Source organism: Polypterus senegalus, chromosome 3, assembly GCF_016835505.1.
Source record: "Polypterus senegalus isolate Bchr_013 chromosome 3, ASM1683550v1, whole genome shotgun sequence".
Taxonomy (NCBI): domain Eukaryota; kingdom Metazoa; phylum Chordata; class Cladistia; order Polypteriformes; family Polypteridae; genus Polypterus; species Polypterus senegalus.
In genome coordinates, this window is record NC_053156.1 from 302,379,857 (window position 1) to 302,398,655 (window position 18,799).

At 40.4% G+C, this 18,799-nt stretch overlaps 1 protein-coding gene across 1 annotated transcript in view; it reads left to right on the forward strand.

Annotated features, from left to right (window-relative positions):
- Positions 1-731: 731 nt before the first annotated feature.
- LOC120526376 (cytosolic phospholipase A2 zeta-like) overlaps positions 732-18,799 on the forward strand; it is a 69,312-nt gene continuing 51,244 nt past the window's right edge. Inside the window, exon 1 of the mRNA XM_039749509.1 lies at positions 732-859. The gene's annotated coding sequence lies outside the window, so the exon portion shown is untranslated. The remainder of the gene's footprint in view (positions 860-18,799) is intronic.

Sequence of the window (18,799 nt, forward strand, 5' to 3'; positions counted from 1 at the left end):
TACTGTAACTTGGGTTCAGTTTCTTACACCTGCTGGCTGCATGTTTGTAGTTTGTGAGTTTTCTTTCTTTAAACCCAAACACCCACAGATCAGGTTAACTGGGCATGTCCAAATCAGCCCCAGTGTAAGTATTATCATGGGTGGGACCCTGAAATGAACTGGTCCAGCTGAGGCCTTTGAACTGGGTTAGTCCTTATGCAAACTTAATTAAGCAGGTTTTAGAAGGTTTTCTTTATATTGATGTTATGGCAGTATTGTGTCACAATAAAGAGTCTCAATCAGGACACCATCAGTGTGGAGCCCCCATGTTCTCCCCGTGTCTGATTGACTGAAGTCTGCTATAAGGATATTTTCCTATTAAAATCCACACAGCCAGAAGCCCTCAGTTGTCACATTACCAATTTATAAACTTTTACATCTCGTCTGTTTTCCCTCATGTTGGATGTTTGCATTTCTGTCAGCTTCTCCAAACCAAACTGCACATGTTTGGCATTGTGATGGATATGAGCTTTTTACCATAATCGCTCAAAATACACATTATGATAATTAAATTGAGGGCGACCTCTCGACTTTTTCTTTGAAAAATTTGTCCTGCTTAAAAATTGGAGACAGCACCCTACCTTGGAGGCAAAGTGCCAATTTTGTTTTCATTATGTTTTATATCATATTGGCAGAGAGTCAATATTCAGAAGCAGCAAGAGCCTGAGGGCCAACGCGACCAGGAAGCTCCTGAACTGCCCTCTCCATCGGGCGTTCTATAAAATGGACTTTCACTCAAAGAGGCAGAGAGCAAGCAGACCTGACTGCCGATGCTGGAGAGACTCCGGACCTGAGGAACCTGAAGAACCCGAGATCAAAGGTCCATAAGATTATTTTATTACTTTTGACATTGGGAAATTATGGCCCTGGCATTGTTGTGGTGACATATATTAGCTTATTCATTGGGGGTTCAGCTTGATATACCTGTGAAACACCTGATTAGCTCTGATACTTTTATTTTTTAGATGCTCTGTGAGCTATAAGCTGTTCATCTGTGCTGCTGTGTTGTAGTTGTGTGTCTCCTCTTTAACTTGTAGTTGAATTTGATGAGTTATAATGTAATTAGGGTTAGGGTTAGGGCAGCCCAGGCAGAGTGGTGGCTCTGAGGCTAGGGATATGCACTGGCAATCGGAAGGTTGCTGGTTTGAATTCCGTAAATGCCAAAAGGGACTCTGCTCTCTTGGACCCTTAACCTGCAATTGCTGAGCACTTTGAGTAGTGAGAAAAGTGCTATATAAATGCAAAGAATTATTATTATTATTAATTGAGGACCACCTTGCAGCTACTGTTGTCAGCCCTGCATTACTGAATGTTCACACTCTAATAGTATAGCATAGTATTGGATAGTATAGTATAATAAACCAATAGTATAGTATACAGTAGAGTAATTCAGCATAGCATAGCTTAGTGTAGTACGTGTATATAATATTGTAATACAGCAGAGCAGTGGTTCTCAACCTGTGAGGCGGGCCCCCCAAGGGGGGCGGGAAGTAACAAAAAGGGGGGCGTGAAGATGTGAAAAAAAAGAAAACAAGAATCAAAAATATAAAAAAAAATCTGTTGAAACCAAAACAAATTAACTTAAACTAATTCTGATACTAGAACAATAAATATAGAGTTAGATAAAAGTTAAGAAGGTATAATAAAATATACATCTACATCTCCATGTGTGTGTGTATTTTAGATATTTCAGCTCTCCTCACAAATTTCAAAGACATTCAGATTGCAGATAATTGGTGTCTTTGATTGTACAGTAGGCTGTGATTGGCTCGTGTTCCACCAACGTTTGGTCCTTTGCTTGCACCCAATGCTGCTGGAATAGCCTCTGTCCTTTCCCTCTTCATCTTAAATTGGAATAAGCTAAATTTAGCTAAATGAGCGAATTTGTGTCCCTAGTGATGGACTCTTTCAGGGCTGCTTCCTGTCTTGCATTCAGCACTGGTGAGGCTGGTTGTGGTGCTCCAGGACCCTAACACTGAATTGAGCAGGTGTATGTAGTGGATGCCGAGATCTAAGGAGAAGAGAAAAATGTTAAGTTGTAAACATGATTTGTAGACACCATTGACATCACCACTCTCAAATGCAGGAGCTGCTCCTGGTGCGAACTGCAATCAATGATGGGAAAGAACAGTTCACCTGTTGGGTCCTCAGTGTAGGGTACAACATATTAATCCCAGCATCCAAAGAGAAGCTAACCGACAACACTGAACTGGTCCTGTGTGTGTGTGTGTGTGAGTGTGTGTGCAGGCAAGTCCAGGGGGCAAACTTACAGCGTCACTCCAAACACTTATTATTATTATTATTATTATTATTATTATAGCATCTTTATTAACTTCCATAAAATAAGACAAAAAGCTTAGCTAAAGCCAAAGCAAACAGGTGTATAAAAATCATTAATGCTTCCTCCTGGGCTTTCCATCTTTTATTCTAAGTGTACTTGGTATATTTGCAATATTCTTAAATTCCATCTTACTTTTTATGGCAGGGAGTGGCTACAGGTGTAACAAGAGCTCAGGACAGGGCACAGAGGCACATTTACAGTTTCTATTTAACTCAGCCTGGGCTACACGAACATCAGGAGCGTACCTTGCAGCTGAAGACTCTTATTTCATATCCTCAGTTACCCTCACTTCTCCCACACTAGTGACATGAGTACAGCACCAACAGCAGACATTAAATCCAATATCACATCACACATACAGTCTCCTTGTGTGTGGGGGGTTTTGTAGATATTTCAGCTCTCCTCCCCGATTTCAAAGACATGCAGGCTGCAGATAAATGATGACTTTATTTATGTGTATGTGTGTTCAGGCAAGGTCCACCACTCACAGGTCTACCACTCTAGTATTTGTTAGGATGCCCATAACATGAGAAACACATAGAAATGCTATCAACAGATGGTGACACACTGGTTACTGTTGTTCAAGTACGTGGATATCAAAGCAAATCTCTTTGCAAATGTTTCATTCATTAGAAATTTGCAATAAAAGACACTTTGTTACATTCTTCTGACTTTGGGTTGCATCCTTTTCAGTTTTGTTGCAGAGTAATTTGTTTTCCTGCGTGTTTAAGATTTTGGGTTCATCTCCTGATTTTTTCACTTGCTTTTGTGGGTTGCCATATTCTTTTCCACTCTGTCAGAACATTCACATCCATAAGAATGGACTTTGCTGGGCGCCTGTAGAACTTTGTGTAGTGCAGATGAGATGTCCAGGCTTCCCTCAGATGTTGGTGGAAGTAAAGGCATTGATGAGGATATTTGACGATAGCCAAGATTTGTTTGTGGTCATCAGTGAAGATCATCAGTACTGATGAGTGAAGTGATTTGTGGATAATTAAATCTGCAGTAAAAATCAGTGCTGCAATTCACAAAAAACAAATCACTTAACCATCCATCCATCCATCCTCTTCCGCTTATCCGAGGTTGGGTCGCGGGGGCAGCAGCTTGAGCAGAGAGGCGCAGACTTCCCTCTCCCTGGCCACTTCTTCCAGCTCTTCCGGGAGAATCCCAAGGCATTCCCAGGCCAGCCGGGAGACATAGTCCCTCCAGCGTGTCCCGGGTCTTCCCCGGGGCCTCCTCCCGGTTGGACGTGCACGGAACACCTCACCAGGGAGGCGTCCAGGAGGCATCCTGATCAGATGCCCGAGCCACCTCATCTGACTCCTCTCGATGCGGAGGAGCAGCGGCTCTACTCTGAGCTTCTCACCCTATCTTTAAGGGATTGCCCAGACACCCTCATTTCAGCCGCTTGTATTTGCGATCTCGTTCTTTCGGTCACTACCCATAGCTCATGACCATAGGTGATGGTAGGAGCATAGATCGACTGGTAAATTGAGAGCTTTGTCTTACGGCTCAACTCCTTTTTCACCACGACAGAACGATGCAGAGCCCGCATCACTGCGGATGCCGCACCAATCTGCCCGTCGATCTCACGCTCCATTCTTCCATCACTCGTGAACAAGACCCCGAGATACTTGAACTCCTCCACTTGAGGCAGGATCTCACCCCCAACCCTGAGAGGGCACTCCTCTCTTTTCCAGCTGAGGACCATGCTCTCGGATTTGGAGGTGCTGATTCTCATCCCAGCCGCTTCACACTCAGCTGCGAACCGATCCAGAGAGCTGAAGATCACGGCCTGATGAAGCAAACAGGACAACATCATCTGCAAAAAGCAGTGACCCAATCCTGAGTCCACCAAACCGGACCCCTTCAACACCCTGGCTGCACCTAGAAATTCTGTCCATAAAAGTTATGAACAGAATTGGTGACAAAGGGCAGCCCTGGCGGAGTCCAACTCTCACTGGAAACGGGCTCAACTTACTGCGGCAATGCGGACCAGGCTCTGACACCGGTTGTACAGGGACCGAACAGCCCTTATCAGGGGGTCCGGTACCCCATACTCCCGGAGCACCCCCCACAGGATTACCCGAGGGACATGGTCGAACGCCTTTTCCAAGTCCACAAAACACATGTAGACTGGTTGGGAAAACTCCCATGCACCCTCCAGGACTCTGCTAAGGGTGAAGAGCTGGTCCACTGTTCCGCGACCAGGACGAAAACCACACTGTTCCTCCTGAATCCGAGGTTCGACTATCCGACGGACCCTCATCTCCAGAACCCTCGAATAGACTTTTCCAGGGAGGCTGAGGAGTGTGATCCCTCTGTAGTTGGAACACACCCTCCGGTCCCCCTTTTTAAAGAGGGGGACCACCACCCCCGGTATGCCAATCCAGAGGCACTGTTCCCGATGTCCATGCGATGTTGCAGAGACGTGTCAACCAAGACAGTCCTACAACATCAAGAGCCTTAAGGAACTCCGGGTGTATCTCATCCACCCCCGGGGCCCTGCCACCAAGAAGTTTTTTGACCACCTCGGTGACTTCAGTCCCAGAGATGGAAGAGCCCACCTCAGAGTCTCCAGGCTCTGCTTCCTCATTGAAAGGCATGTTAGTGGGATTGAGGAGGTCTTCGAAGTACTCCTCCCACCGACCCACAACGTCCCGAGTCGAGGTCAGCAGCGCACCATCCCCACCATATACGGTGTTGACACTGCACTGCTTCCCCCTCCTGAGACGCCGGACGGTGGACCGGAATCTCCTCGAAGCCGTCAGCCTCAGCAACAACCGAAGCCGCATTCCGCTTGGCCTTTACTATATTGACAGAAAAATCACGAGTGAGTAACGTTTCAGTTTATTTCTAAGGTGCCTGCTTTTTGTTAACAGTAATTCACCTGCCACTTCACACACAAAATATGGAGAAAGTATAGTAATTATGAAAAAATTTTGACTTCGAGATTTTGATGAATCTTGACGTTTTAGACCTCCCCAAGTCCGAAAATACAGTTTTTGGAATCATGTGTGTGTGTGCTGTGGTGGGCTGGCGCCCTGGCTCCAGTAGACGTGATTCTGTGTTATGATATAGCGGATTGGACAATGGATGGATGGATGTGTGTGTGTATAAACATGATAACTCAAAAAATCGCTACTAGAGAGAAGAATGAAATTTGGCATGTGGTTATCACAACAAAATTGTAGATCTGTATTAACTTTTGGGCCCAATCCATCAACCAGAAGTTTTACTTTACCTGAACAAATACTTCATTTTTTTTATATTCATGCAGCTGCAGAGTCTGATTTATTCAACTTTACATTTATAATGATTGTTCAATATATTATTAATTTGATTTGATTTGTTGTTGATAGTTCTTTAATATACAGTATATAATCATTGTTCTGCGGTTTATTCCTCAAATATCTATCCCCATATCCGAGTACACGAGAAAGTCTAGGGGAGATCACTCCCGATTTTTGTAAATAAAACGGTACTGATTGTGAGAATGACTAGGTCATCATTCAAGATCAGCATATTGTTACTGACCAATCATTTATGCTTTAAAAATGTCGTTTTAACAACGAAGCAATACAAACCATTGTTAAATTCCTCAGTTGGCAACGTCTCTACTGAACTCCAGGCAGGTAGGCTAAGAGAGTCTGCCAAGTGATGAAAAGCTAAACATACTAATGTGTTTTTGTGTTTATGCTATATTTATTAATTTATCTTTTTTAGTTAATATTCATCATTCTTAATACCAGATATTGTGAAAATAATCCAATAGCAGAATTATGTTTTAAAATATCTGTCCCCATTTTTTCAATGTTTGTCTCTTTCTCAAAATAGATAGTTGAAATCATTGTATTCTTTTTGTTCTTAACATCTGCATATCATACATTAGAACATTAGAACACTCTAGACGGCCATTCAGCCCAAGAAAGCTTGCCAGTCCAAGCCACTTATTTCTTCCAAGAAAACATCAAGTCGAGTTTTGAAAGTCCCTAACATCTTACTGTCTACCACATTACTTGGTAGCTTACTACAAGAGTCTATTTGTGTAAAGAAAAACTTCCTAATGTTTGTGAGAAATTTACCCTTCACAAGTTTCCAATTGTGTCCCCGTGTTCTTAATGAACTCATTTTAAAATACAAGTCTCGATCCACTGGACTAATTCCCTTCATAATTTTAAACACTTCAATCATGTCACCTCTTAATCTTCTTTTGCTTAAACTGTAAAGGCTCAGCTCTTTTAATCTTTCCTCATAATTTAACCCCTGTAGCCGTGGAATCAGCCTAGTCGCTCTTCTCTGGACCTTTTCAAGTGCTGCTATGTCCTTTTTGTAGCCTGGAGACCAAAACTGCACACAGTACTCAAGATGAGGCCTCACCAGTGTGTTATAAAGCTTGAGCAGAACCTCCTGTGACTTGTACTCCACACATCAAGGCGCTATATAACCTGACATTCTGTTAGCCTTCTTAATGGCTTCTGAACACTGTTGGAAAGTCGATAGCTTAGAGTCCACTACGACTCCTAAATCCTTCTCATAAGGTGTACTCAATTTTCCGACCGCCCATTGTGTATTCAAACCTAATATTTTTACTTCCTATGTGTAATTCTTTACATTTACTGACATTAAATTTCATCTGCCACAAATCTGCCCAAGCCTGTATGCTATCCAAGTCCTTCTGTAATGATATAACAGATTCCAAATTATCTGCTAATCCACCTATCTTGGTATTATCTGTAAATTTAACCAGCTTGTTCCTTATATTCCTATCTAAATCATTTATAGATATTAAAAATAGCAGCAGCCCTAGCACTGCCCCCTGCTGGTCACCACTCTTAACATCGGCCAGTTCTGATGAGGTTCCTCACACCATCACCCTCTGCTTCCTGTGTTTGAGCCAATTCTGCACCCATCTAAAAACATCACCCTGAACTCCCACTTCTTTTAATTTGATGCCCAACCTCTCATGTGGCACCTTATCAAATGCTTTCTGAAAGTCCAGATAAATAATATTATCTGCTCCACTTTGATCATATCCTTTGTTGTCTCCTCATAAAACACGACCTCCCTCTTCTGAACCCATGCTGACTGTTCAGAATAACTCATGTCCTTGCTAGGTGTTGCTCAATCTTATCTTATATATTGCATACCAGGGATTTTTCCTTCCTCCCTGCGTGGAGTTTGCATGTTTTCCCCGTGTCTGCGTGAGTTTCCTCCGGGTACTCCGGTTTGCTCCCACAGTCCAAAGACATGCAGGTTAGGTGCATTGGCGATTCTAAATTGTCCCTTGTGTGTGTGCCCTATGGTGGGCTGGCGCCGTGCCCGGGGTTTGCCTCCTGCCTTGTGCCCTGTGTTGGCTGGGATTGGCTCCAGCAGACCCCCGCGACTCTGTAGTTAGGATATAGTGGGTTGGATAATTGATGGAAGGATGAATTTTTCCTGCCTTGCAAAGCCCCCTAGTATTAAAAATGATAAAATTGTGTAAAATTGTTCATATTCAGTACCTGGTTTTGATTATGCTTGTTTTTATCAGACAAAAACAAAACCAAATAGTAAATTCCTTTAAGCCGACTGAATGGCTTCTGTGCATAATGGATTAATGCTTAATGGCTTCTGTGCCAGTTTATTTTAAATTAACAACATGATAAGGACCTGGGCATCATAATGGACTTATCACCATCAACATACAGACAGTGAATAGAAGTGATTGAGAAAGTTAACAACAACATTTATTTCTATAGCACATTTTCATACAAAGAATGCGCTCAAAGTGCTTTACAAAATGTGCAAAAAATAATTACAAAAATAAAAAACAAGGTAAACTTTGACAAGAATAACAATGAATAAATAACATACAAAAAATAAATAGTACACACTTATTTAAGACAGATATACAGGTAACCGCTTCACATTCATGACAGTTAGGGATGTACGACCTCTTTGAATTTAAATTTGTTTTAAGCAAGTTGAACTTCAATTCTTTTTCAATTTATTGCATTGCAGATAACCTTCACAATTCTTAATACTGTAACCAAGATGAGAAGCTTCACAAGCCCAGGATGAGTCGTCCATTGTAGTCTAACATGATGAGAGGCAGAGGTTCCTATGAATACAGCAAACCTGCAATGGCAAGCAGCCCATTTAGAGATAGCGAGCCACCTAAATGAGCCGTTTAAACAGTAAAGGATCAATTCTGGCACTCAGCGATCCAAGAGGGGACATGATTGAAAGTAATGAAAGTAATTCCTACCCTGGAACCCACTTGTTACTTTAAACGAAATTCTGCAACAAGAACTGGTTAAGAGCAGTTGTCACATAAATGTTAGAATGTTTGTCTTCATGGAAAGAACAACAGAGAGGAGAGAGAGAGGGAGAGATTAGGAGCAAGCGCTGATACAGTGCATTGTCACACCAACCACATGACAAACCAACTCAGGATCCAGATTAGGACCTGAGTGCAGCCATGCAACGGGTGACACCTCAGCACCACACCAGTTCAGATGGAGTGGAACAGTGTGAGGTTTTTTATGGTGGCTGAAGTGCCAATTCTGCCACCAACCCCCAATTTTTTGCCTGCAGGTTGGAGGGCCTACATGTTGGGATGGATGCAGATTAACATCATACCAAGGAATCAACAATTGCAGGTTAAGGGTCTTGCTCAAGAGTCACTTTGGCATTTACGGGATTCCAATTGCCAGTGCAAATCCCTAGCCTCACAGCCAACACTCCACCCAAAAACCACAGACAAATGGAAAAATTAACAAGAAGTGTGGTGGAGAGAAGAATGTTAGAAACCTTTAAATCTCAGCATGATGTTGTTTTAGACCATCAAAGTGAATAGGAAGGTTAAGTGTGATGCAGGGCCAATTCTTGTCACAATTTTTCCAATACTATAACATTCAGTCCATCATGACACCTAAACTCCTCTTATAACATAATAATAATAATAATAATAATAATAATAATAATAATAATAATAATTAATTACACTGGTCTACAAAAAAATATTTTTTCTTTGCTTCCAGGAACTTCAGAGCATCTCTTTATTAAGTTTTTTTATACTGATTTCATACTGTATTTGAAATCAGAATTAAGCTGGCACATCAGGTTTTTGAAATACACATCATTGATGTTTTGACACTTTTGAATATCAATATAATATATCAACATGATATCTGGAGTTTGGACTCTGTCCCACCAAACTTGTTTTGATATGTTTATTCTAAAAACAAACCAGAAGACGATACCAGAGACACGTTAAAGCATATTTATGTCGATTTACCTCCATATAAAAGTGAGGTTAGCATGCCCAAAAATGTAGGAAGCACTCACTTTTGTGCTTGTACTGCACATCCATCTCTCTTTGCAAGAACCAACAGTAGTCACCCATCATGCTCGGAGTGAATTTTCCTCCGATATCAGTTTTCCATCACCTTTATATCTTGATGAAATCTTTCCCCATGCTCATCTCTGACATCGCTTAGATTTGGTGGAAAAAAGTCGAGATGAGAATATAAAAAATGCGTCTTCAGTGACATTCTGGCTCCCGTAACCTAATATACTTTCAGCATATTCTCCACAAGCTCAGTATAATTCTCTGCTCTGTGACAGTCAAGAAAATTCTGGACAACCTGCACGAATGAGGGTGCTGATTCAGTTGGCTTCAGTTTCCTTTTGAACTCCTCGTCAAGCATCAGCTCACAGATTTCAGCGCCAACAAAAACACCTTCCTTAATTTTGGCTTCACTCTTCTCGAGACCAAAATTATTTCTTAAATGATGAAACGCATCACCTTTACTGTCCAGTCACCCTAGTTGTCCAAGACCTGGAACACCATAACTATAAAATGGGACATGCTGGATGAAAACATGTTTCATATTTGGAGTCAGCAAGTGAAATTTGTTAAAGTACAGATGTCACAGAGGAGTACACAAGTACTGAGGAGTCAGAATCCCAGTAGCAAAATGCTTGTTGACCAGTGTTATAGTTATTTAGTGATGTTCTCACTGCTCAAAGCACTTTTCCTAGACAGTGAAGAGCCATATCAAACACCACCAATGTGTAGCACTCACCAGGATGATGCAATACCAGCCATTAGTGCACCAGTACATTCATCACACATTAGCTATTAGGTGGTGAAGCAGCGAGAGGTAATTAGCCGAATAGACACAGGGGATTATTAGAGGCCCAGAATGGCCAAGCCATGGTGACTAATCTAGCCAGGACTAGCTACTCTAGCTACTCATTTTGAAAGATGCCCAGGGATCGTTTATAGCCACAGAGAGTTAGGACCTCAGTTTTACATCACATCCAAAAGGAAGTGCCATATTTACAGCACAGTGTCCCCATCACTGCAATGGGGCATTGGGATCAACACACAGACCACAGGGCAAGACCCCACCCCCCATATGGTCTTCTCAGCAGCTTTTCCATCAGCAACCAAAGCTTTTTCTAGATGGTCTCCCATCTATGTACTGGCTAAGCTCAAACATGCTTAGCTTCAGGTGAATGATCTGCTCTAAAGCACACATGGTGTGGCTGCTGAGAGATTTTCACAATTCAAACCTCGCATTGTGTATTCATATCAAATATTTGTATTTCCTGCATGTAATACATTACATTTACTTACATTAAATTTCATCATCTGCAAAGTTCTGCTGTAACAATTTTGCTGATTCTTCATTTTTGGCCCTTCCTCCTAGTATCATCTGCAAAATGAACCAGCTTCTTGATTATATTCGTATCCAGATCATTTATGTATATTAATAAAAGGTAAAGTACCACTTCCGGCTATCGGAAATAACCCAAAAGTTGATAGAAATTTTTTTTTTTTTACCTTATATTTGTATGCAAAATTTGGTTGACCTAAGTGAAAGTGTACTCAAGTTATCGTGTTTATATATTGACACACACGTGCACATGAGAGGCAGCTTAAGGGCTTGAGTAAGGGCAGCGCCGAGTCATACCGGGATGTGGCAGAGTGCACTGACTCTTTTTCTCCCTTTCCTGCAGACCATTCACGGGAGATTCCACCTAGTCCTCTTGACGTCACTTCCGAGACCGAGCCTATGGAAGGAGTCCTTGCTGGCTCCGGCTCCTGTGATGTCACGTCCGGGCTCGAACCTATGGCTGAAGACCTTCATAAGCCTGGCCCCTTTGATCTCACTTCCTGTCTTCCCCTTTCAAAGCCTCCACCTTTTCCCTATTCCCTCAGTTCTGTTTTGGACTCGGTTTTGTGCACATCAGTGCTGTATACATTTTTACGACTTTGCAGCCAGGATACCAATTACACAGGTGAAAACTTTCTATGTCTCTGAGTCAAGTTTGTGACAATACACATACACACACAGACAGACACACAAATATAATTCCAAAATGGTATTTTCAGACTCAGGGAGGTTGAAAATGTCAAGATTCATCAAAATCTCAAAATGGAATTTTTGGAGGATTCCAATACTTTCCCAATACCTCGTATACGAGAAGGTAAAAAGAGGAGACCTGAGGGTCACCACTTTTAACATCACTTAATTCTGATATGGCTCCACTCACTATAACCCTTTTCTGATTGTGTTTTTTACATACCTACAGAACACGCCCTGAATTCACTCTTCTTTTTATTTGTCCACTAACCTTCCATGTCAGACATTCTCAAAAACCTTCTGAATATAAAGATAAATAATCTTATATTCACCTTTCTGATCATCTTCTTGTGTTGCTTCTTCATATTATGGCAGCATATTCGTGAAACACAACCTCACCCTGTGGCTTGTTCTTGGTTGTTAGAATATGAAATTATTCTTTTGAATTACCTGTACAGTTATATAAATAATGCAGATAGTTTTGTAGCCAGATGTGCTTTGGGAGACTTGATATGTTTAACTTTCCCTTTAAGCAAACTCATAGCAGCCAAAATAAGCAGTGTTATGTAAAATGCCCAACAGCCTTATTTAGATTAGATTTAGATTAGATTAGATAAGCTTTATTAATTCCAAGGGGAAATTTAAACACATACAGCAGCAGAAACATAAAAAGTAAAGATACAGACTCATAGGACAGATAATACAATCAATCAGTTAATCAAGTAATTAAACAAACAGTAAATGTATATTGTGCAAAAATTGCAAAGTCAACATAAAGATCATTTAGTCTGGGATGTTGGGAGTAAGCATTGAATTGTCTGATAGCAATGGACAGAACAGACAAAATGGACAGGCACTTCTTAACATATCATTGTGAATGCGTCGGGGGCTAAAAGTGATCCTAGAGAGAACGTAGAGAGGATTTTCATGATAGCACAGCTGCAGAGTACACTACAGAGCTTCCTGTGTTTAAGCGACACAGGCATGCTCAAAAAATACATGTGTAATGCCGCGAAAAGTGCATTAATACACTTCAGTTCATAAGCATTGGTACGAGAATGCAGTCACAAATATAGTGCGGACACTGTGTACTTGTGACTTTAGGCTGTAGGAAGTAAGTAACTAAGTCCAAATAAATAACATTTGATCTAGGGTAGCGTGTTGTTTTTCTGCAGTTATATTTTTGAATAAAAGCGCACTTGTTCTGTTATATCTGTACCTTTTGTAAAAGTGTTTCCTTGATATTTGGACTTCAGGCTTCACACATTATAAACTTTATGTCTACATTTTGTCAATTATTACTAAAACATGAAAAACGTTTCTTTTTTAACAATGTGTTTACATAGATCAGGGGTGCCCAATGCGTTGATTGCGATCAACTGGTAGATTGGAAAGGTAGTGCAGGTAGATCGCGTTGCATTCAAAAAAAATTTTTTTTAAATGTTAGTCTATCATATGTCCTCCCTATGGCATTTGCCACTTGATTGACATACAGGGCGGCCAGTCTGAGATCTCTTTTCTTCTAACACACTGGTCATCCCGCATACACGATCAAACACGTGAGCTACTGCAAAACTCCGGCAGTCTAAGTGATCTAGTTAGCCTTCCAATTTATATCTACTAAAGAAGGGATTTAAAATAAAATGTTGTTTATGGGCTTGATGTGGAATTGGAAGAGGATTTTTTTCTCTCACAATGTCACAATCGAAGTGCGTTTGTCTGATCTGTCAATCTATCATTGCTATTCCAAAGAAGGAAAATGTGGAAAGGCACTTTCAAAATGTTGATAAAAACTACGTAACTGACTTCCTTCCGTAAAGCGATATGAGAAAGAGAAAGGAGAGGGAACTAAAATCGCAGTTGAGATGCAATGGAAGGCGTGTGTGCAACTTGACAGCATACGCTACAGAGCAGATTGAAAATAGTCTGTCAGACTTTATCTAATGGAATAAAAGTAACGATTCGAGTGTTGCCCAATGTAGCGGAGTAAGAGTAGTGTTTCTTCTTCACAAATGTACTTAAGTAAAAGTAAAAAGTATGATACAGTAAAACTTCTCTTACTGTAGAAGTACAATTTTTTTAAAAAAGTCACTGAAGTAAATGTAACGGAGTAAATGTAACTCTTTACTACCCACCTCTGGTACTCAGTATATATACTGAGTATATACAGAATATACAATATTATATAAATATATATATATATATATATATATATATATATATACAGTGATCCTCGCTATATCACGCTTCGACTTTTGCGTTTTTTTTTCTCATACACGCTAACGTCACTACGCATGCGCTTTCTGAGAACTTTTATCTAAGCCCTACGATGGCTCCTAAACGTGCTGCTTTTTCTAAGCCTTCTGACAATAAAACTAAGCGCCGGAGGAAGATGCTTACTATCCAGGAGAAGGTGAAACTCTTGGATATGATTAACAATTGCAATACCCTATAAAAGCCTCCTCACGCATATGAAAAAACAGTGCCAGCAACTGCCTATCAAGATGTTCTTCAGCCGTGCACCCAGACACCCACTGCCTAGTACTTCTTCACTGAAGACAACAACGCATCTGCTGAAGATACTACACCACCTCTGAAGACTCTCCTACTGAGGTCGTGCCTTCATAGGTTAGTGGTTGTGTGCAATTAAATGCACAGTACAATAATCTACTATATAAAAGCGTTCGGGATTGTCCTTCCGTCCCGTGAGTGCAAAGCGTAGCGGTATTCCGCTTATTACAGACTTACTACTTGCGGCTTGAGGTACGAAGCGACGTGATGTGAGCAGAGTTCTAGTGCTCTCATCGTTCCCTTGCTTTTGTGCGCGATGCGCTGGAAAAATAGACAAGATTATTTCTCTGGAAATAATTAATGTTGATGGAGTACAAATGCCTCACCGCGTAGTAAATATCAGGGGAGATGGTGCTTGCTTATTCTCATCTATAGCTTATTTAGTGCATGAAACTCCGTCTTTAGCGGTACAGATTCGGGCTGACATTGTATTTGGACAGGCACTTGAGGGGATAAAAAAAAACTTTTCGGGAGATGTTATGAATAGGCACTTTGATGTTCTCATTCTCTACACTTACATGCCTGATGTACACATGGAGCGCACAAAAATTGAGGATAAAAGTCGGTCGCCTTAAAAGGCGAGTGCGCCTAGTAATATGATATTTGTAACGTCTAATATGTCTTATTTTCTCTTATTTTGTCTAATATATTGGGTAATACGAGTGTAATGGTGACTAAAGGGTGTTATTTCATGTCTAGAGGGCTCTAATAATGTTAAAAAAAACGTGTTTAGAAGGTCGTAAACAGGTTTTCTATACTCTGTGAAAATATTCGATTTATAAATAAAGAATCCTACTTCGCGAAAATTCATTTATCATGGTAGAGTCTAGAATGGATTAACCGTGATAAACGAGGGTTGACTGTATATATATATATATATATATATATATAAAATATAGCATTTTTAATGTTGGTAGATCATTTTGACCTTGTCATCTTAAAAGTAGCTCACAAACCAAAGTGTGGGGACTCCTGACATAGATCATTGTAGACACGGAACACACATGGTAAGCAAGTGTTCCAAATAACGATATAGTATTTATAAAAGGTGTGATTTTGCTTAACTTCTCACTCTATACAACTCCAAGCAACTGACATGCAGGTAAACAGACTTGAGCTGAGAAAACTGTGCGCCGGTAGGGGATGTGATAGCAGACTGCTTGCTGCTTATCAAGATATTTAAAGGACAAAAGCCACTTACAGAGAGGTGAGAAGTGATTTAAGGTAGGATGGATCTATGAGTTTTTTCATAGGCTCTGGTAATTTTAGTGTTAACACTAGAATTACCAGAGCCTACGAAAAAACTCGTAGGTCCGTCCCACCTTAAATCGCTTCTTAAAACTGTTCTCACCTCTCCGCCAGCGTCTTTTGTTAATCTAAATGTGCTGATAAAAGAAAAGCTGCAAGTAGCCGGCTATTCCATCCCCCCACCGACTTAGAACGTGTACAAACTTCTCCCAGCTCATGCCTTGATTGATTATCTTGGAGTGAAGTGGAGTTTTAGAGTGGAAATAATAGATCATTATTTGAAATACACGCATTTCACGTGTGTTCCGTTTCTATAGTAATCCGTGTAAACACATTTTTAAAACAGAAACGTTTTTCATATTGTAGTAGTAAATGACAAAATGTAAGCATAAACTATATAATGTATGAAGCCTGAAGTCCAAATATCAAACACTTTCACAAAAGGTACAAATATAACAGAACAAGTATACTTTTATTCAAAAATATAACTGCAGAAAAAAAGCCACCTTAGCATGCCACATTGACACCCACTTACTACAGCTGTCATGGTAGTTTAATGGTATCAGCAGCTGACTAGTATTCAAAAGGTCATGAGTTTGATCCCACACGATTCAGTCTTGAGAAGTAAACTGCTCTTATTCTTACTATTTTAGAATAAAAACATGCATTTGATTTCAGTGTGTAACATGTAATTTATTATACTTGTAAAGGTTAGGTTTTTTTTATTCACTTTTCATTCTCTCAGTCGTGTTCAGGATCCTTCCCTACCCCTCCCCCCATCTGAGAATGCTGTTTTCACATAAAGTGTACTTGTGACTGCATTCTCGTACCAATGCTTGCGAACTGAAGTGCCTGCGTGCACTTTTCGTGGCATTACACGTCTATTTTTTTGAGCATGCCCATGTCGCTCAAACACAGGAACATATGTTGGTGTACAAGAATAAAAAACAAGTGCACTTTTATTCTAGACTATAAGTGAAGAAAAAATAAAGCAAGTTACAGTAGGCGGTTGATATGACAGCTTGCGTGGTGCAATGCTAAGAACTGCTGATTTCCGATCCGTGCTATATAAAATCATCACATTCAAATATTAACAATTCCCACACACCCTTCCTACATTCACGACATGTATACTTGTTGCAGTGTACACATCTCTCTGTGCTATGGTTCCTATTACACTGAATGAGCACCTGACATTGTACTTTCTTCCCTATATAAATAACATTTGAGTATAGCGCGTCTCCAAATAAATCACATTTCAGCTATAGCGCGTCTTTATGTGAAAACAGCAGTATCAGATGGGGGGTGGGGGATCGTGAACGCGACTGAGAGAATGGAACTGAATTTAAAAAAAAAGCTAACCTTTACAATTATCATTCATTTACACTGGCTCTTACAGACTGACTGAAATCAAATGTATGTTTTTATTCTAAAATAGTTAAGTACATGCAATATTATTTGAAAACGAACAGCGTCAGATCTGAGAATTCCCTGTAATTTGCAGCTCTATTCATTATCTCAAAATACCACGCACATTCACAGTAATTCCCAGTTATGTCCACCACTCACACCCACGCCCACAACCATACAGAACTGATCCCACATCAGAGAATTTCCACTTCTTGCATAAATTCACACCCGCTCTGACGCTGTTCGTTTTCAAATAATATTGCATTAGTGCGATTATATTTTCACATGTATTGTCTCTTTCTTTCAGGTGTGTAATAGAAACCACAGCATAGAGAGAAGTGTGTACACTGCTTCTTACAGGAAAAGGCAATGAAAAAAGTACACTTGAATAAAAGTGCAATTTTGTTATACTTTTACACCAACATATGTTCCTGTGTTTGAGCGACACGGGCAGATGGGGAGTGTCTGATGATTGAATATAGCGCCGAAGTTACTGCTCTTTACCATTCTCTCCTCTGCATGTCCTGGAGTACAAAATAAACAGCATACAGCAACATGCGGGGACTGGCAGGAACACTGAAATAACTGAATAAAAAGAAAATCAAGTGACGGTGAGATACGAGGAAGGCAGCTTCACCAGTGTTTGTGTGTCAGAACCCTTTGGGGGTGGGGGGTGCGTTAGTATGCATCGTGGTACACGCAGAGCTATAGCGCGTCTTTAGTGAAAACAGCCGTGTCAGATGGGGTTGTATGGATTAATTCTGAACGCGACTGAGAGAATGAAAAGTGAATTAAAAAAAAAGCTAACCTTTACAAGGATCATAAATTACACCGGCTGTTACAGACTGAAATCAAATGTATGCTTTTATTCTAAAATAGTAAGACTAAGAGCAGTTTACTTCTCAAAACAGAATAGTGCAGAATCGAACTCGCGACCTTTCGATTCCCAGTCAGTAGCCGAATGTATTGCGCCACGGAGGCGATCATAATTAGTAGGTGTCAATGTCGCATGTTGTGTTATATTTGTACCTTTTGTGAAAATATTTCTTTGATATTTAGACTTCAAGATTTCATACATTATATAGTTTATGCCAACATTTTGTCATCTACTACTAGAATATAAAAAACGTTTCTGTTTTAACAATGTGTTGACACAGATTACTGTAGAAACGGAACAGACATGAAATGCGTGTGTTCCAAATAACAATCTATTATTTCCACTCTAAAACTCCACTTCACTCCCAGATACTCAATCAATACATGGGCTTGGAGAAGTTCGTACACGTTCTAAATTGGTGGGGGGATGGAATAGCCGGCTGCTTTTAGCTTCTCTTTATCAGCACATTTAGAAGACAAAGGACGCTGGCGGAGAGGTGTGAAGGGATTTAAGAAGCGATTTAAGGTGGGACGGATTTATGAGTTTTTTCGTAGGCTCTGGTAATTCTAGTGTTAATTCCCTGGATTTTTTGTTATCATTTGCTGGGCTTTTAAAGTAACAACTTCCTTTTAGTATCTGACATGCCTTATGGAAACAGTAGTATTTCAGCAGTGACATTAAGTTTATTGGATTAACAGAAAATATGTAATATGCATCATAATAAAATTAGTCAGGTGCATAAATTTGGGCACCCCAACAGAGATATGACATCAATACTTAGTTGAGCTTCCTTTTGCAAATATAACAGCCTTTAGGCACCTCCTATAGCCTTTGATGAGTGTCTGGATTCTGGATGGAGGTATTTTTGACCATTCTTCTATACAAAATCTTTCCAGTTCAGTTCACTTTGATGGCTACCAAGCATGGACAGCCTACTTGAAATCATCCCATAGT